Source organism: Alligator mississippiensis, chromosome 15 (genome assembly GCF_030867095.1).
Source record: "Alligator mississippiensis isolate rAllMis1 chromosome 15, rAllMis1, whole genome shotgun sequence".
NCBI classification, from domain to species: Eukaryota; Metazoa; Chordata; order Crocodylia; family Alligatoridae; genus Alligator; species Alligator mississippiensis.
The window spans coordinates 10,450,386-10,470,950 of NC_081838.1; the positions used below are offsets into that span (position 1 = coordinate 10,450,386).

At 50.4% G+C, this 20,565-nt stretch overlaps 1 long non-coding RNA gene across 2 annotated transcripts; it reads left to right on the forward strand.

The window, feature by feature from the left end:
- Positions 1–786: 786 nt before the first annotated feature.
- On the forward strand, positions 787–20,347 carry LOC132245667 (uncharacterized). Of its 2 annotated transcripts, none has more exons than XR_009457367.1 (3): positions 787–2,008; positions 16,588–19,184; positions 20,268–20,347. It is a non-coding gene; the product is annotated as an uncharacterized LOC132245667 (long non-coding RNA). The 2 variants fall into 2 exon arrangements; XR_009457368.1 differs by lacking the exon at positions 787–2,008 and adding an exon at positions 11,014–11,149.
- The last annotated feature ends 218 nt before the right edge of the window (positions 20,348–20,565 follow it).

Below are 20,565 nucleotides of genomic sequence, written 5' to 3' on the forward strand. Positions count from 1 at the left end.
CTCCGAGCAAAAAATGGTGTAACTGAGCCCTTCCTTAAATGCATGCTTTTATCTACATTATGAAGTTCATGACAAGGCACTTGCCCTCTGGTCAGCTTTGATTTTGCATTTTAACAATGTCACTTAGCTTGGCCTATGGATGCCTTGACTTGCCTCCCAGGGGATCCTGCCCACCAGTTCCCTGACTTTGTTGCAGAACTTTTCTGAAGACAAGTGTCTTTATTCTGCTGCTCCCCTTCCTCCCTCCCCTCGGGATCTTGAATGCTTATCATTTTGTGGTCGCTGTCACCCACGTTACCTTCCAGCTTCACATTCTCAACCCATTCCTCCCAGTTTGGGAGCAGTAAGTCAAGAAGAGCTTCCCCCCAGTTGGCCTCTCTACCCAGAATCTGCTGGGCTGCTGGTGCCCTGATGTGTTTCCCTCCCAGCAGATGCCCAAGTAATTAGAGATCCCCACTAGAGCCAGGTCCTGTGATTTGGAAGTTTCCATGAATTGTTTAAAGGCCCTGTCCATCTCTTCCTCCTGGTTTGGGGGCTTGTAGCCAACATCCACCATGACATCCCAGCTGCTTCTCTCCTTTCTCCTCTGCTGCTTTTAGGCTGCCTGGAGTTAAGCAGCTACCAGGTATGTTCAGAGCAGGGCTCTTCTCTGTTTGCTTGCTTGCTTGATCATTTGCTTTGTTGCACAAGCCTGCAGGCTCTGCAAAGCCTCTGAAAGATGAGAGGCAGCCAAGTGGGGAAGGCTGGAAGAACCGCTGGAAGACAGTTAAGTGCTAACTTATTTAACTTGCTTTTTGTGTTTGCATCGCTAACAAGCCTGGGGTGGCCTCTGGGTATTATCCACTAGCCTGACTGCAGCAGAGGCAAGGGCCCTGAACAGTGAGTCCTTGGCCAAAGCCAGCAGCAAAAGTAAAACCGGTCAGCTCAACTAGCTTGACCAAACGTATCCTGCTGTGATCTGCCCAGACTCTGCCCATAGCAGCCTACAGAGGCCACAAAAGCCCTGAAAGCAGTGCCATTACTTGTTTTGTATGTCCAGCTTTCCCATGTATGCTGCCTTGCTTCTGTAGGCTAAAAGCAGTCGGCTTTCCAGGGTGTCCCAGGGGGACACAGATGGAGGTCCCAGAACCCCCTCTTATGATGGGACCCGAGGCTGGGGTGAGCTCCCAGAAGAACAAAAACAAAAGCCCTAAGAATGGGGCTTACTTACCTTCAACAGGAAAAGCTGCACCACACCAAGAAAAGCCGCTGACACGGTTCATCAGCCGCTGTTATTTGCAGCTGGGAGCAGCGCCAGCAGATGACGACGTCATCAAAAACCACTGCCCAAAGGATTTAAAAGCCGGTGGTGGGGAAACAGCAGGGGTAACAGCTAAGCTTGGGACAGGAGACAAAGCTGCTTCCCGGGCTACTGGGTTGCAGAAGCAGCAGGGGACTGGATGGGGACTCACCAGAGGGGTCCCAGCTCCCCTGAAGGATAAATGCCCAGCTTGGCAGGGCAGCTGGGCCAAGGAGGACGGCATTGAGGGATCCCAATGACCACAGATGCTGGAGCTGTGAGTGGAGCAGGCTGAAGCCCGAACTCCTGCTGTTCCTTTTCTTTTCTTTGTTTTTCTGTTTTCTGTTAGTACCCTGAAGGGCACCAGAGCTGAACCAGGGAAGGCATCCCCAATTGACCCACAGAGTCAAGAAGAGGTGTGGAGGCAGCCCCATCTAACGTGATGTCCCAAAGATAAGGCTCAAGCAGACATTGGGACAAGACCGGTCCCACACCCGTAGACATCTGGGGCAAAGAAAAACACTGAGGGTCGGGCAAAAGGGGGCAAAAGCAGGAGCTAACATCAAAGAGACAAGCTGGCGATCCATCACCTGGTCTTCCTGAAGGCTGGCATATGGCTGGGGTGTAGGGGAGGTGGTGCCCCAAGAACACCCGCAAGGGGCAGCGCCTGGTCCACGAGTTGCTGCAAGGGAGAGTCCCACTATTGAAAGGAAGATCAAGTCATGGCAGGTGAGTGTCGGGGCCTCCCTTGGGATTGAACACAGCCCAACACCCAAGTCTCGGGGATATGCCCTGAGGCCTGAACTGGGCATGCGCTCTAAGGCTGCTAGAGAGCACCTATACCAAACCAGGCGGGTGCACAGGGGAAGAGGATGATTTTGTCAACCTGAAGGAAGAGTTCTAGTCCAATCCTTAAGCAGTCCTAGTCTGACTTGTAGTAAGAATCAAAGCTTTATAAAAACTGCTGTTTTTTAAACCACTCATGAGGCAGGGAGATGCAGGTTTTTGAAGAGGTGGGGAACAAGGATGAAGTGGCTCTTATGGGAGGGCACTCTTTTGAACGGGCAGAGAAGTGTGCACTATGGTGGGGAAAGTGTTTGTAGCTTGGGAAATTGCCTTTCCTTCCCCTACATCTGTAACACACTGGCAGGAAACTTACTTCTGTATTCGGGTACAGATCCTCTAATGGATCTACAATGGGTTCCACCTCCAGGGACAACCAAAGTGGCTCTTAACGGCCACCCTATGCCTGTTCTCCTACTCTGGTTTCCCCTCGCTGGCCTCCTCTCTCACCTGTCACATCCAGGCAATGTGATTCATAGGTTTGGGAGCCTGTCTTCAAGTACCTGGAGTCTGGCTTTTAGTGCCTTGCTGTGTGCTGCTTGTCATCACTTAGCAGCCATCTGCCACTATGATACTATGATCTAGTTCATCCTCACATCCTAATAGGAATAGGCCTCTTTCACTCTTGTCTTGACCTCCTGGACCTTCCAGGTTTTGGTTCCCCTCACTAAGGCTTTTGGCCCTAGCTGCCCACCGAGTCCAGGACCCTGGTAGAGCTCTGTAGGGGCCTTAGCTCCTCACAGTGCAGATCGTCTCCAAGGCACCCCCCACTTCTCTGCCCCCCTCTATTTCTGGGGACTTGGTTCAGGTGTCAGCCCCTCAGCCTCAGCTCCTCCTGTGCCTGCCTTTGGAGCACCAGCCCCTCTAGCTCTCCTCCTTCTGCCAGTCCCAGACCAGCTGTTTTTTGGGGCACCTACCCCTCCAGGCCCTTGCTTCTACCCATCTGCCCTTTGCAGGGCTTAAAACCCAGAGTGCCCTAGGCACCTTGTCATGTGGCCTCCAGTTCTTCCCAACCACCACAATCCTGTCCTCTGGTGTAACATGAACCCCAAACACCAATGGAAGCAAAACATACCACTTCTCCCTCCTTGGAGATTTTTAAGACCTGACTAGACAAAGCCTTGGCTGGGAGGATCTAGTTGGAGCCGGTCCTGTTTTGAGCAGGGGGTTGGACTAGATGTGACCTCCTGAGCTCCCTTCCCACCCTCATTTGCTATGATCTTTTCATATGCCACAACCTACAAAACTCCTTCTGCTGTGAGGGCTTAAGCCTTGATCCCTAGGATCAGGCTTATATGGCCCCAGGATGAGGTTTATATGGCCCTTGCTTCTTTCCCTTCTGGTCACCTGACTTGCCTTGCTGTTAATAGGGCCCAGGTGCTGCGAATCCCCTACTGTTCTACTGGCAGCAGGTGCAGGTAGCATGGCTCTTTGCAGCTGGTTTCCTTGCAAGCCCCAATTGCTCCAAGTAATAGGGGGAAGAGATCCCTTGTTACAGGATCCAAATGCTCCAATGGAAAAGTTTAAGATTGAAAGAATTTTCCCCAATTTCTCCTACAATTTCATCCTTTGGAGCCTTTATGGAGGGGGAACTCCAAACTGTCCCTGGCGCTGCTACTGACTTGCTGTGTGACCATGTACAAATTTAAATCCAAGCTTTCTCAGATGATGAGTGACTTCGGTCGCCTTTAGGTGTCCCAATTTCCAAATGCCTTAGCAGAGCTCAAGTTAGAAGACAGAGGCTCAGTATCTCCTGGCAAACCAGACTCCTCCTCAGTACCCCAGGTTGGCATGAAGAAATGGAGCCCTAAAATCACTAGTTGCTCCTGCAAGTCCAGGCCAAGACTTTTTTTCAATAGCTCTGGTGTTCCTAAGAGGAACCCAAGGAAATCATTGCTTTATTAAGTGCTTTTCATTTTTGGCTGAAGACCTTAGGGAGTATCATGGCCTTGGCTGAACTAGACTTCAGCTACAGGAGTGTATACAAAGGGGTAATTCAGCTGGGAGGAATCCCCATGATGTTCTGCAAAACTCAAGGCTTTAACAAACTGAAAAGCAGTAGACATATTTTTCTGCAACCTTTCTTAACTCATTTCTTTTAGGGTTTGTCCCTATAAACCCAGGAATGTAGGACTGTACAGCTGCAGCACAGCTTTCAGGCCTGTTTTCACCATTTGCGATAGGAAAATGTGAAGAACCACAAGAAGCGAAAGGCAGATTATATATCTATTCCCAGTGTTTAAAACTGCATTAACTGGAGGCTACGGGCACTCACTTGATCATAGCGAGAAAGGAAATATGGATAGACCTACATTTCCAAGATGCTGAACGATATATTAAAATCCATCCCTAAGGAGAGAGCTTGCTTGATGCTGCCGTTGTAACAACTGCCTGCTCCAGGCTGGGGCAGCACCAGCAAGAGGGATGGGGCTCCCTTTATGACATGTCCTTTAGCAACAATGGGATCCTGGAGACAGTCCCAACCATCGTGCCCCTGCCAGGTCCCACTTCTCTGCCTGTCTAGCAATGGTGGCAGCTGTTTCTTTCTGCAGGGCTGTCTGCAGAAGCCAACTTCTCAGAAGCCAAATTTTCTTCAGAGGGGAGGAAATTTTCTAACTCAGGAGAAGTTTGGGAAGAGAGGAGAGATCAGCTGCACCTCCTTGGGGTAGGTGGAAAGGAGGCAAAGATGCTTGATGAGATGTACAAGGAGATACTGGAAAATGGTGAGATCTTCCTCCTGATGCTGTGGAAACTGTTTCTGCATGGTAAGGTCCCACTGGGTCTGATCTAAAGAATTTAACTGGCCTGAACGTTAAACTAAGAATGGGTGAGTGAGCCCTTGGCCTTCCCTGTGTATACAGGGTCTCCATGAAGTCCTTGTGCACTTTTAAACTTTAATAACTTGCGTTGTAGGTATGATGGAAACAATCTGTGAATGGCATTTAGAGCAAATTTATTAAAACTTTTAGGACAACTAGAGTATACAATGCTAGACTTCACAAGTAATAATGAATTTATTCTTAAATAAGATGGAGCTCCGTGCCACTATGCTCTGAATGTACAACAGTTCCTAAATGATGTTTTCCAAGAAAAGTGGATAGGCAGAGGTGGACCAATTGCTTGGCCATCTTGTTCACCTGACCTGTCGCCATTGGACTTCTTTTTATGGGGACATGTTAAAAGCGTAGTTTACTTGTCAAAACCATGTTGTTTGGTGGAACGTAGGGCTAGGATCACCAATGCAGTTAGTGCAGTAACTCAGGAGCAACTGGGAAATGTTTTCAAGGAGTTGGAAGATTGGATTGAGCACTGTATCATGATGGATGGTGGTTATGTTAAAGTCTAGCATGGTATACTCTAGTTGTCCTAAACCTTTAATAAACTTTCTTTTAAATGTCCTTTACAGATTGTTTCTATCATACCTACAACCTAGGTTTTATTAAAGTTTTTAAAAGTGCACAAGGACTTTATGAAGACCCTGTATAGTGGAAACCCAGAGATCCTGCCACCTTAGTCCCTTTAGTGGTTTAAGGCAGAGAAGCTGCAGCGAGGACTCCTGGGTTCTGTTCCTAAATCTTCCATCCACCTCCTGTGCAGCTTTTGGAGAAAAGTCACTGGATTTCTGTTTGAAATCTCCAGGTGTATCTTGTGAATTGTGTGAGGGGTTTGCATAGCTAGCAGCACTGCTATTGAGCAGCACCCTAGTTACCAAGCACTAGTCTAGATTATGCCTTTAGCAGCAGCAGCAACAAGTGCAAATGAGAAAGTGGCCCACTCGTCCACTGCTGTGTCCATCCACTGTCTCTTGTTGCCAGAATGGCAGGAGAGGGAACGTCTAGGAAACTGGTGGATGGAGCAGTTAGCTGTGTCAGTCTGTAGTTGGGAGAAGGCAGGGGAGAGGGGCATCTTTGCTGTCTCTGATTCAGTTTGTCTATATGGTACCTTCAAAGTGGCAGAAGGATGAAGGTGCTGTGTTGCTGGACATGTCAGTCCCCAGGGCTGGTGCGCACAGTTGGATATATGCCACTTGAACTAGAGAGAGGCAAGACTTTTTGGTGATTTATTTTTTAAGGATTGGTGATATAGTTTGGAGAGCTGTTGGGCAAGGTACGGGCATGAGGTCCCCTTTCTCAGTCCACAAAGTTGTCCAACAGCTCTCCCAGCTCTACAGCTGGTTCAATGTCGCAGGATATCACATTAAAAGCCTTGGCCCTTGCCATTTCCTGGACCATCATGGCTACAACCTCACTCCAACCCTACTTTAACTCTACTTATTTGCAAATGGTACCATCTATCCAGTCGATGCAGCACCTGAGTTGTGACTGCATTTGGCACGTGGCAAAGATCTCTTCTGCTGGTAGAGCTTTCAAGGCGTATTATTAGGCACCTTTCTATCAATACAGCTGTTGTCCATGCTAGAGATTGCACTGATTCAACCGGGGGGGGATTGCACTCAGTGAAATACCGAGTCTTGTCAAAAAAACCCACTTGCAAACCAAGTGTAATCCTGTCTTGTGCTCTATTGGGTTTTGTATGTGAAATTCCAGCAGGGTCCATAGTTGCACTGGTGTAAACCCAGTGGAGAATTCAACCCTGAATCTCTAGAGGAGTTGCAGTATTAAAGTTATGACTACTTGGGGTTATTGGGTCCCGCTCGCACTGCATGGAAGAGGGGAGGATCTCTCTACAGCCCTAGTTTTGCTTCCGGGTTACCTGAAACTCCTTCCATCATCCAGTGGATGTGTTCTTCCCCACTCACCCCCCGCAACATCTGTGTAATATTGCTGTTTGTTAGTCATCTGCTGAATCTCAGGCTTTCTGTAGAGCTTTGAGATCCTTCTCAATGAAGATTTTAAATGGGTAGGCTGCTGTTACTAATTAAGTGGGCAGGATGACATCACAGGGTTTTATGTGGCTTCTTTATTCATGTTTGTAGGCAGACAAGGTTTTTATGGGTAAATGCAGTATCTTTTATTAGACCAACTAAATAGTTGGGAAAATTTGTTCTTTGCAAGCTTTTGGGCACAAACACCCATCTTCAGGCATGGGGAGAATCTGCTGGTGTAATGTGTATAGAATAGAAGCCAATATGCAAAATGCAGGTCTGTGAAAATGCAAATGCATGGCAGTAAGCATCAGAAGCTATGGGAGACAATAGGTGAGAGACAGGTAGGTGGGGCAGGGGAAGGGGGGAATATTCAACCAGTGATAGATTGTAGCTGGAAAAATACAGACAAGTTACCTGGCATTATCACGTGGCAGCCAGGTGCCATAAATCCAATGTCTATATTTAGTCCATGATTTTTTGTATCCAGTAGAGTTATGAAGTGAAGTTCGTAGGCTCGTCTATGAAAGGTGTTCTGTAAATTCCCTTTGACGATTAGAACTGAGAGATTGGAGAGCGTGGTCATCTTGTGAGAAGTGTGCACCCCCACACAGCTCATTGGGTATTTTTGTCTTTGATCTATTTTTTTGGTGTGCATTCATTCTGGTACACGGTTATTGTTTGGTTTCTCCTACATATTTTCCATCGGGGCATTTGGTGCACTGGATGAGCTTCATTACATTTCTGGAAGTGCAGGTGTAAGATCCAGGAATGGTGATGGTTTTGTCATGGGGTGTAGCTATCGTGGGGGTGGTGGAGATGTGTTGGCAGGCTTTAATATTTCTTGTCCTGGCATGGTCTGGATCCATTCAGTGTGCTTTGGGCCAGAGGAAGTTTGCTTCTTGTGATGAGGTTGGCAAGGTTTGGTGCTTGTTCAAAGGCTAGGATGGGTGGTTCTGGAAAGATCTCTTTCAAGATTTGGGTCTTCTAGTATGGGTTGCAATTTTTTGAGAATTTTCTGTATAGGTTCTGGGGAAGGATGGTATGTCATAACTAATAATGCACGATTTGTGGAGATTTTCTTTTTTTGTATTGCAGCAATTCTTTACGTGGTATCCGGGTGGCTCTTTCAAAAGTGCAATCTATCTCTGGAGGAGTGTCCTTGTTGAGTGAAAACCCTCTTGAGGTGTGCAAGGTGACGGTCCCGGGTATTCTCCTCAGTGCAAATTCGGTGGTATCGGAGAGCTTGGCTGTATATCACAGCTTCCTTTGTGTATTTAGGGTGATTGCTGGTTCTGTGTATGTATATATGTTGGTCCATTGGTTTCTTGTGTATGGTGGTTTGTATTTTACCATTCTGGATATTGATCGTAGTGTCTAAAAAGGAAATGTTGGTGTTGGAGTATTCAAGAGACAGTCTGATGGAGGGATGATGATTATTGAATTTGTGATGCAAGTCGATCAGAAACTGCAGCTTTTCAGTCCAAATAATGAAGAATTCATCTATATATCTTGGGTATAGCATGGGTTTGGTGCTCTGAGCTTTGCCAAGGAAAGTGTTCCAGGGGTGCAAAACAGAATTAATCTCCCCATAGCTATTGTTTTAGGGCTGCAGTGTTCATGGGCCTTGTCCTTGTGTCCTGTGACTTGATTTCCAAGTGGAGTCCCAGTCATTGCCCTGAACTTGATGACTATATCTCCAAGAGCTCTTGGACAACTGAGGGAGTGCAAGATTGGTGAGTTGAAAAGAGTAGAGGATGGACTCCCATATACAATCAGCAACAGTCTGTGAAATCCACACTCAAGTAGATTGGCGTTCTGTGCATCCAGGATGAAAAAGTGAACAGGAACTTTTCCAGAGTTCCTGCCGGCTATTGACAGCACCGGGACGCTGGCCAATGCACTACTGAATGCGAGTTGGTTACTTTCCCAGGAGTGCTTCTTTCAAGCCAGCCCCAGAGAAGGTTACTGTGAGCAGTTCAGCTGGCTCCTTCAGACTGCCAGACCTGTCCTGGGGTGGATCTAGGTTGCTTGCACCTCACTTTGTCATCGTGCAGGTGCTGCACAGCCCTCTCAGCCCACCAGCTCATCAGGTGGGTCCTGCAGAAGCATGACTTTTGCATGGCTCTGAAACCCAGGGTGAGCACTGCTGCTGCTCACGCCTTCCCCCTGCCCCCTAGTTTGGCAGCAAGGGCAAAGATATGGAAGTGTTCACCTCTGGATCCACCCGTGAGCTGTCCGACCACCTGGGTTTGTTTAAGTGTTAGACACTTACAGTCTGTGATGCAAAATGCTGCAAGCAGGAAAGCCCTGCACGTTTCAGCACTCTTTACTGGGGGGCTTTTGAACTTCTGCTCTGCATCCTGCTGCTGCTGCCAATCATGGGATAGTTGCAGGTCCTTCCTCTCCCTCCTTTCTGACTAACTTCTGCTGTGAGGCTGACAGAGCAGTGCCTGTCAGTCCTGGCTGCAAGGCAGCTGGGGATCTACCTGGAGTGAGCAATGAGTCTTGCATTGCACTCTTGTTACTTTGTCCTCCCATCCTGCTTATCACACGCATTGCATTTAAACTTGGCAGCTTCCTTAAGTTCAGCACCGTGTTGGAGATGGGTACAGGGAGACGGCTCCTGAAGCAAAAGGCTTACCCAAGTCATGTGGATGGGAGAGGTGTTCTCCCTTTTTGACAGATGGGAATGGAGTCATGGAAAGACCAAGGCCTCGTCTGCACTAGAAAGCCTTTGCTCTTGTTGCTGCACTGACAAAACCCTCTGAATGTAGATGCCGTTGTGCTGGCCAAAAATCTCCTTTTGCAAGAAGGATTTTGCCAGGGTCACTGTGGTAAAGCTGCCTGTAATACTGGCTGCCAGAACTGGGAGGATGCTGCCCCAGTATGACACTGCTGTGGGCTTATATGGAGCACCATTAACAATTTACTGGGATCAGGGGCAGCTTTTTTTTTTTGTCCATCTGTGGCTGTTCTGGCATTTGGTAGCTACGTGATAAGCTCTGTTTTGTGGCTTGTCCAGGACATGAGGTAGCTTGAAGCTCTGTTATAAGACACATTGCCCCACAAACCAACATGGTCAGCTGGACAAAACTTTCTAATGTACTCTGCCCCTGGGCTCAGATCCTCAAATGTCGTTAGAGCTGTAGTTCCCACTGCAATCGGAGTTCATGCATAGCGGTTTTGTAGGGTCTGGCCTCAAGTGACTTGCCTGGGAACACAGAAGAAGTCTGTGACACAGTCTGAAGCGGATCTGCCAAGTCCCCGACCAGTGTGTTTTTTCCTGAGTTCTGCCTACCGTGTCTTGTTATACGCTCTCTGGGCCGTGAGCCTTCGCAAAGGATGAACGTGAATGAAACAGAGCTTTGTACCAGGATTTTTGAGCAGCAACAGCAGCAGGGTTTTGTTTTACAAGTAGGAAGTGTTGCCTTTTCAGTTGTCTGTGGAGTCACCCGTGTTGCCAGTTGGCATTGCAGAGGCCTGAGGTTTCAAGCCTGGGTAACTTCCCAAAAGCCCCACTGAACAATTTCAAGAGGAACTAGTTTTGGACAGAACGCTGCCCAGTCCCGTGACCAGAACTCTGTTTCCAAGGTAGGTACATCTGCCTCCCCTCCAGTTTGCTGAGCCGCTCATTAAGCTCAGCTTTCAGTTTGCTGCAGATGCATTAAGGTCTAACCCCTTGTAGGCAGAGCTGTTAAGGGAGACCATCTCCCTGTGTCTGGGAGTATTAAGCAGAGCACTGAGAAAAGGTCTGCAGTTTTCTGGCATGTGTGCTGCATGGGAGACAGTCTCCATGAGTCCAGTCCCCTATAGACCTGTCAGCCCCCTATACAGTCCTGCCCCCCACCCCTTACAGATTTGCTAATTGGATTCTGCACTACCACAGCACTCATTTGGCATCAGTTATTTTTAAACTGAATGATCTCGTGACAGCCTTTGGATGTTTCAGTTCAGTTTTACTTGGTAACACAACCACAACTTGGAGCTGTTCTTGCATCACATAAATCCTGCTTGTTCCTTCTAGTAAGGCCTCTGGTATATAACTTGTATAGACCACTAGACAAGGAGGAAGTTGTGGATGAGGCTTTCTTCAAACAGCTAGCAGAAGACTCCCGATCATAGGCCCTGGTTCTTATGGGGGACTTCAATCACCCTGACATCTGCTGGGAGGGCAATACAGCAGTGTGCAGGCAATCCAGGTAGGTTTTGGAGAGTATTGGGGACAACTTTCTGGTGCAAATGCTGGAGCGGCCAACTAGGGGCCATGCTTTTCTTGACCTGCTGCTCACAAACAGGGAAGAATTGGTGGGAATGTAGGAGTGGATGACAACTTGGGCAGCAGTGACCATGAAATGTGTGAGTTCAGGATCCTGAGGAAAGGAAAGAAGGATGGAGAGCAGCAGAGTAAGGACTTTGCACTTCGGAAAAGCAGACTTCGACTCACTCAGGGAGCTCACGGGTGGGCTTCTCTGGGAAGCCAGACTGAGGGAGAGGAGTCCGGAGAGCTGGCTGTACTTTAAAGAAGCCTGACCTGAGAGTGCAGGAACAAACCATCCCGATGTGCAGGAAGACTAGTAAGTATGGCAGAAGACCAGCTTGCTTAGCAGGGAACTCTTCAGTCAACTACATCACAAAAAAGAAGCTTATAAGAAGTTGGACAAATAACTGGGGAAGAATATAAGAGCATTGCTTGGGCATGCAGGCATGAAGTCAGGAAGGCCAAAGCACAATTGGAGTTGCAGCTAGCAAGGGATGGGGAGGGTAACAAGAAGGGTTTCTACAACTATCTCAGTAGCAAGAGGAGGACCAGGGAAAGTGTGGGGCCCTTACTGGATCGGGGAGGCAACCTTGTGGCAGAGGATGCAGAAAATGCTGAAGTGCTCGATGCCTTTTGCCTCAGTCTTCACAGGCAAGGTCAGCTCCCAGACTACTGCCCTGGGCAGCACAGTTTGGGGAGGAGGTGAGCAGCCCTCAGTGGTGAAAGAAGAGGTTAGGGAATACTTATAAAAGCTGGACAGTACAAGTCCATGGGGCTGGCTTGGGATGTACCCAAGGGTGCTGAGGGAGTTGGCTGATGTGATTGTAGAGCCAATGGCCCTTATCTTGGAAAACTCATGGCGATCAGGGGAGGTCCTGGATGATTGGAAAAGGGCAAACATCATGCCCGTATTTAAGAAAGGGAAGAAGGTGGATCCAGGGAATTAGAGATCAGTCGGCTTTACCTCAGTCCCTGGAAAAATCATGGAGCAGGTCCTCAAGAAATCCATTTCTAAGCACTTGGAGGAGAAGAAGGTGATTAGGAACAGTCGGCATGGATTCACCAGGGGCAAGTCATGCCTGACCAACCTGATTGCCTTCTTTGAGATGACTGGCTCTTTGAATGTGGGGAGACTGGTGGATATGGAGTACCTTGGGGTTTTGGGGGGTTTTTTTAAGCAAGAATTTGATACTGTCTCCCACGGCGTTCTCGCAGGCAAGCTAAGGAAACATGGGCTGAATGAATGGACTGTAAGGTGGAGAGAGAACTGGCTGGAGCATCGGGCTCTGAGAGTAGTAATCAATGGCTTGATGTCTAGTTGGCAGCTGGGATCAAGTGCAGTGCCACAGGGGTCGATCCTGGGGCTGGCTCTGTTCAAGATCTTCATTTAATGACCTGGAAGATGGCACAGATCGCACCCTCAGGAAGTCTGCAGATGATACCAAGCTGGGGGGAGTAGTAAAAACACTGGAGGGTAGGGCCAGGATTCAGAGTGACTTCAACAAATTAGAGGACTGGGCCAAAAGACATCTCCTGAGGTTCAACAAGGACAAGTGCAAAGTCCTGCACTTAGGATGGAGCAATCCCATGCACCGGTGCAGGCTGGGGGCTGACTGGCTGGGCAGCAGCTCTGCAGAAAAGGACCTGGGGCTTACGGGTGAATATGAGCCAACAGTGTGCCCTTGTTGCCAAGAAGGCTAATAATGAAGTACTGGGCTGCACTGATAGGTGAGTTGCCAGTAGATCCAGGGAAGTGATTTTTTTTTCCCTCGCCCCCACCTCCCCACCTATTCAGCACTGTCCAGTTTTGGGCCCCCACTACAGGAAGGATGTGGACAAATTGCAGAGAGCCCAGTGGTGGAAAAGAAAAATGGCTTGGGTGCTGGGGCACAAGACTTATGAGGAGAGACTGAGGGAAGTGGGCTTATTTAGTCAAGAGAAGAGAAGACTGAGAGGGGATTGAACAGCAGCCTTTGGCTTCCTGAAGGTGGGTTTGAAAGAAGATGAAGCTGGACTGGTCTCAGTGGGGGCAAATGACAGAACAAGGAGCAGTAGTCTGAAGTTGCAGTCAGGGAAGTTAAAGGTAGATATTAAGAAGAATTTTCTCACTCGGAGGGTGGTGAAGCACTGGAACAGGTTACCCAGAGGCAGTGAAATCTCCATCTTTGGAGGCTTTTAAGACCTGGCTTGACAAACCTTGGCCGGGACGATGTAGTTGGGGCTGGTCCTGCTCTGAGCAGGGGGTTGGACTAGATGTGACCTCCTGGGTCCCTTCCAGCCCTCACTTGATGATTCTCTGATCCTGCTGGGACAGCCTCTGGTTTTGAGACCTGGCTCTTCTTAGTCGCTGGCTTTCCTGTGATCCCTAGTGCACTTTGATCCCCTCGGACTATTCCTTTCTCTCTGTCCTCCCCGGGACTCTTTCTGCACTACCCAGCCCTCTTAAGGCCTCTCTCTTTCTCCTCAGGCCCAGTCAGCCACCCTTGTAACAAAACCATTACAAAACTACGGTTCACCCAGTGACAACGCTCTCACCATACCATGAAACATGAAGTCATGGGGAACCAGGGAGGGAGATGTCTCTGGACCCCACTGCAAGGCCCAGACTGCCCTCTGCCCCCGGGGTGAAAAGGGCATCGAGGTGTCCTGCCTATCAGACTAGTTGCAGCCAAGACCACTTGCACTAGTGTCCACTTAGGCACTTATGGGCAATCCTATTCCACCTTGCTAGAGTCCCTGGAAAACCAATAATGAATCTCTTTTGTAATGTGCTTTCATCTGAGCTTTAAGACTGAGTCACCAGAAATGGTGAGGAGGAAGAGACGCATCCATCTTGACCATTAAAGGCTTTCTGGGACTTGAGCAGAGTGGGATAATTTTTAGGCACCGCATTGTGGGACCCAGGGGGTCCAGAACAGGTGGAACAGCAGTGTGAGGCTATGGGTTAAATTATCAGGGGCAGATGATAGGTGCTGAAACCAAGCTATTTATCGCGGGGAATCTACATTGCAACATATGAAACCGTAACGAATTCCTTGAATCGGCAGCCTTATCTTTTCAGAAGGACTGGCCCACGCATATTCTACTAGTGTCAAGCAGACTGATTGACAGGTTTAAATACAGATTAGGAACCAGATCTTCAACCTATCTGCCCAAACTTGTAATCCCAGAGCTCTGGGTGATCTTGGAGACTGGTGCACAAGAGGCAGGAGAAAGGGCACTGGTATCCCTGTGACCAAAGCAAGGGCTTTGACATGGGGGAGCCATCCAAGTCTCAGAGCCCTGTTATGCAAGGTGCTGCGCAGAGGGCACAAACAGTGATGGCAGCACTGAAAGCTGCAAAGCTTGGGAACAACTCGGTCCAATTTTAGGACATAAAGAGCATTAGGAACTAAGGAACATGGGGCTGGAAGGGCCTCCTGGGCCAGTGAGTCCAGTCCCTTGCATTGGCAGGCAGCTGTGAATCCAACGACTGATCACTCCTTTACCTTCCTGCCCTCAGTTACAAGGAGGAACAGCAGCAGCTTGGCACACATCATAGCCAGGGAGACCAAGGCACTGCCAGTGTCCTGCCACTACCACAGCAGGGAAGGAGTTGGGTCACTCACGCTCAGAAGGCCGTAGGACAAGGACCGTCCCCCATGCTGCAGAACAAGGTGCACTCAAGCAGAGTGACCCTGAGCAGAAGAGCAAGGCCCTCTAGCCTGGACCCTCTGGGATCCACTTTATTGTCTTTTCATTTTTGCCCCCAACAAGCCAGAAAACACCCCTGGCCAAACCATTCCCAGAAAATGAAGGGAAGTTCCAGCCCAGCCCATGTAACCTTAACTCTGCCCCATGGAGCTGGACTCACCCCCAGGAGTGGTTGGCGATGGTGGGGCAGTCCTGAGCTCTGAGGCAGAGACGGACGCATGAGTTTATTGAGGATCCCCCTGTTTTCTCGGGTCCCTCTGCATAGTCCAAGGCTGGGTGCACACAGTAGGGGCTCCTGCCTCCCAGGGCTTATTCTTGCTCATGCCATACCACAGATAGGGTTATTTCAGAGAGGAAAGACCACTCCAAGGAAAGCAGCATTGCCTCTAGCTCCTCTAAGTGTCATCAGTTTCTAGAAACTACAGGTTTTATTTCTGTCTGAATCACAGTAGAGTAAGAGTGATGTTGTAGCTGTGATGGTCCAGAAGTTAGGCGAGAGGCAAGGATTTCTTAGAGAGAAATCGATTTTTGGACCAGCTGTGTAGTTGGGATAAGGTTATACAAGCTTTCTTGCAGTTAAAAGCTATCTAACTTTATCCCAAGTATGTAGTTGATTCAATAAAAAAAAAAAAAAAATCACTCTAGGAAATCCTTAGCTGAAGCATGTCGGGTCCTAGATTCTGGGGGCTACAATAAACTAAGAGCCATTGTACAGAAGGAGCAAGGCTGATTCCCCGCATGTACAGACTGTAGCTGATCTGTATCAGCTGAATCTGCCTGCTTGAGCAAACGATGGACTGTGGGCTGAACTCCTCTTTGTGCTTATTGAATGATTGGAAAAATCCCCTTAGAGAGCGTGTCTTCGCTCCAGCTCTGGTGGGCCCTGCAAAGCCTCACACTTCCCCCATTTCCTTCCTCCCTGGAGCATGGGTATAAAATCACCCCCTGTGTCCCCTCCCCAGCCAAAAGCACTCATCACCTCTCCTTGGGGTTGGCCACTCTCACCCAAATTCCCACTGGGAACACAACCCCCCCTCGGACCTGGGGGTTTCCTGCCCTCTCTGATAGCAGCAGCTTCTCCTTGCTTTGGAGGGAACCTGGCTTCCTGAGTCAGCCCTGCAGGAGGTTCGGGGGTGCCCACCCCACAGGCAGCCATGCCCCACGCTTGCCCTGCACCCCTGGGCTGGGGGCCCTGCATGCTGCTCTGTGGGCTGTTTCTGCACTGTGTGTTAGGCACTTGTTGGCTAAAGAGAAATGCCCCTGGAGCAGGGCTGGGAGCGCAGGGTGCTCCTCTCCCAGCTCGGCCATGGGGCTGGGAGGGCAGCAGTTCGGCCCCTGATGCCCAGAAGGGTCTCCTCTAGGCAGGTATAGAGGGCTAGCGACTGTGCAGGCCAAGACACAGGCACCAAACAAAACAGAGATGTCAAGCGGCTGTGTGGTTGCTGGAGCAGGGGCTGCCTGCGCTGCTGCTTTGCAGTTTAGGCTTTGTCTGCACCTGACCAGGCTCTCTGGTCTCATGGAGGGAAGCACCAGGCAGAGTCCCTGGTTGGGAGCTCATGCCAGGCAAGTGCAAATGAGGAATTAACAATGGGGTGGGAGTGAGGGAGATGAGCAGCTGGAAGAAACCTCCATAGGGACTGGTGGATTTTCCTGCTGTGCAGTTAATCCTGCTTGCCTTTCTGACAGGCCTGCTCCATGTGTACAGAAGTGACAGCTCTGTGCAAGGGTCTGGGCTGTTATGCTGGAGATGGGACTGGCCGTTCTGACCTCAGCAGCCGTGAACCTATATGCATCCAGTGCTTGCAGCTTACAGCGATCTTGAACTTCCTTGTGCACTGCCATGCGTACAGGGTGGAGCGAACTGCAGGAGCAGGTGGGCAGAGCTGTCTCAGCAAGAGGAAGAGAGGGACGGACGTGCCCGTGCGAGTGCTGAGTTCTGCAGCCTGGGCCAGCGGCGGGTTTGCGGCACAGGGCTGTCTTCTTGTCAGGGACGCTGTCACAGTCAGGCCTCCTGCATCCTCACAGCAGCTCCACTGCCAGCCCTGTCCCTGCATGTGGCAGCCACGTGTTCTCCTGTAAAACTGTGCCACAAGGTACTCTGTGCGTGCAGACCAGCTCTGCCCTGGAGCACTGGCCTGTGCTCCCAAGCCTGGCCTGCACCTGATAATGCTCCTGGGCACGTGCTTCCAGAGTCAGGGCCCACGTGGCTCGTGAGCTCTGCCTCATCCTGCTCCTGCTCTGCCTAGCGATGTGTCCCGTGCCTCTTGCAGGTACCAAGGAGCCCCAGCTGGCTGCACCCATGCAGAGACCCAGAGGAGAGGGGAGACATCAGGTCCTTTGGGCAGCGCTGCAGAGGCCACAGTAACAGCTGGGCTGCCCCTGGAAGGAGCGGTCAACTGGTCTTGAAACTGTCAGCCACATGGGCACATGAGCTAGCTCAATATGGAGTATCACAGATGCCCTGTGAGCCCATCACACCAGGACGTGACAGTCAGTTGTGGGGACGACGGAGCCCAGGGGCTGCAGAGAAGCAGCAAGAGACCAAACTGACTGTGTACAGGGCTCTGGTTTAGGGGTTAAGTCCCTGGCTTAGAGCCATTGATCCTCCTGCCCCAGTGTCCCAGAGCCATGGAGACCTCCAGGTGAGCCCCTGCATGGTGGGGCTGGAGCCTTTGCACCGGGGGCCGCTCTCCCCAGCCACAGCAGAGGCGCTGCCCCAGCCACATCTGAGCCACTGGGGGTGGCTGGGACACACGCATGCCTGTCACCCCATCCTTTCCCACCCCTCAGCAACAGCTGCCAAAGACACCCCCAGGGGCGCAGGGAGGCCAGTGGGGATCTGCTGGGGTCAGCTCAGCACGAGGCTCTCTCGGAGGGGAAGTGAGTGGGCTTTCTTTGTGCTCCCTCCACCTCTCGACAGAGCCCGTGCAAGGGTGGAGCTGGCCGGGCTCCTGAGCTATGAGGCTTTGTGCCAACGTCCCACCGAGGGGGTGGAGTGCTTCCCCTCTGGGTGTTTCGTTCAGGCTCCCTGCAGAGCCGGGTAGCGTCGTTCTGCAGCTCTTCTGCAAGGCGAGGAGTTCAGCTGCACTGCCTTGCTCGCACCCAGGGCAGTGATTCCCGGTGAAGGCCCAGGCTCCCTGCTGGCCCAAGCACAGTCGCTGCATCTATTGCACTCGGGGCACTCTTTCAGTCGCACGCACTCACATTTTTCAGCTATTTTCCCCAAACCCCATGGCTAGAAGTTGTCTTTAAAAAATAGTGGGTGGTGAGAGCATGTCCTTGACCTCCTGTGCCCTCCCAGCCTGGCCCCATGGGGCCTGTGCTCCAGCATGGAGCTGCCCAGTGTGCCCGCTCTGGGAGCACTGGGCATGAATTCACGCTCCCTCTCATGGTTCGGTTATTTTATTCTTCCCCTTTTCTCTGAAGGGTTGTAACATCCCAGGGATGTTGCAACAGGGTGTCGAGGCAGCAGTGGCTCACAGCAGGCTCAGGGCCCCCGCACCCGTTCCTCTCTGGCAGGCAGCTTTGGGGGAACTGAGGGCCTCGGTCTGAAAGGCCGGAGAGCTGGAGTCCACTACTTAGAGCAGCTTGGGTGAGGAGACAGGCTTAGGCACAGCATTTCCTGGGTGTAGCCTCGCTGGAGCGTTCAGCAACGTATGCTGCTCACACAAAGGCTTTGCCAAAGCATTGGCCAGAGCAGGTCTCACCAGCAAACCTGACCGATGCATGAACACGTCACTTAAACAATACTTGGCAGGCTCACATGCCAAGACATGGGAGGGGAAGATGATGGTACAAGGTAGGATTATCCAGTACCAGGGTAATAAGGCTGGAGCGGGAACACCCAGGTCAGACGGTGCAAACAAGCCCACGGCACAGGACGGCACAAGACGCTCTAGATACAGAGGGAACACAGCACGTCATTTGTTTTCATCGGTGCATAATAGGAGAATTGGAAAGCCGGGAAATGTTGTAGCAGCTTGGAGGAGCCTGCGTGGTGGTTTGCTGACACACAAGTCCAGATGTCTTAGCTCTTGGTCTGATGCACTTGTTCGGCCAAAAGGTGTTAGGGCCGTGCTTGTAGACAATAAACCCAGCGAATCTTTGCCACCGAACCGAGCCTGTGGTCATTCTTTAAGACACGATGAGTGTTGGGATCCTTTGGCTCTGATTTTTTGGCACTGCAGTTCCTGAGACTTCAACGCAGTAACACCTGATGAGGGCAACAGCAAGGACGACAGTGATAACCCCAGACTACACTGGTGACCCCGACCGCTGATTCGGTGAGTGGCAAACTGCCCTCTCGTAGGGTCACAACCTGTGATGGCAGAGAAGTAGGAGCTAAGGAATCCCCTTCTCCCCTCCTCATTATTCCTCCAGAGTTTGATGAATTGTTTGAAAAAGAGAATGGGGAAACTTGGACAGGCATTCACAAAGTGATGACAGAAGCAGCAGGTTTGAAAAATAGTAAAAGTAAGAAATGTAGGATGCTGCAGGGAAAGGGGATGGCTCTCTGGCGGCTGAAGCAGCCGTCTGCAAAGTTAGCAGAGCAGGAGAGAGAAAAAAGGAGTCCAAAGAAATAATACAGGCAGTGGAAATCTCCAGCCCTGCTGGCAGTGCAGGAAGCTGTGCAGACACATAAGTTACCAGAAGTGAACAAAAAAGTTAGAAATAGCCGCTGAAAATTTTAAACAAACTAAAGTGCCACCCCCCAGTGTAAATCTTGAAATACAACTGCACACGCCAAGTGTTTACGTAACACCTGGACTGTGGGGGCAGAAAAAGATGGAAAAAGATGGCTTTACACAATTAAAAGAAGAAACCTGGGATGATTGGGATTGGGGCATATGGACTGACCCAGACCAACCACCCCTAGATGCCACGTGGATAGGAGCTACTGCCCCACATCCACCACCATATGAAAGCCACTACGCCGTGCACCAAACCTAGAACAATATCCATAAAGACAGCTGGCCACTTCCACTTTTGCCGCTGGCTTTGGCTAAGGACCCTGGGCCCTTAGATAATACCCCGAGGTCACCCAGGGCTTGTTAGAAATGCAAAATGAGCAAACAAAGTTAAAGAAATAAATTGTCACTTAGCTCTTGGCTGTCTTCCTGTGGCTTTTCCCAGGCTTCACCTTCTGGTTGCCTCTTATCTTCCAGAGGCCTTGAAGAGCCTGCAGGCATGTGCCGGCAAAGCAAACAAAATACAAACAAGCGAGTGAACAGAGAAGCCCCACTCTCAGCCCCTCCAGTAGCTGCTTAACTCCTGGTAGCCCCAGGCTCGCAGCAGCCTGCTCCCTGCCAATGCATCCGCCCCTGAGGCTGCTTTAAGCTTCTTTTATTTTCCCCCTGCTGGTCTAGGTGGCTGGCTCATCCTCATTTCGCCATACCTGTGATAGCTCCCTTGCTGGGAAGCTCACTGTGTCCCAGGACCTGGATCTTCAGCCTTTGGTGAGTCCTTCCAGCTCTGCGGTGGGTGTGGGGAAGTGCTCTCAGGGTGTGGGCTGTTCAGGCACCCCAACACCCATCCTAACAGGGCCTGGCCCAGTTACACACCTCTCACTTCTGGGTGCCAATCTGCCTTTCCTCCAGGTTGATGAGTCTGCCTCTTCACCCTTGTCTGAGAAAAAAATTGGCTTTGTGGTGTACACTCCCTGGC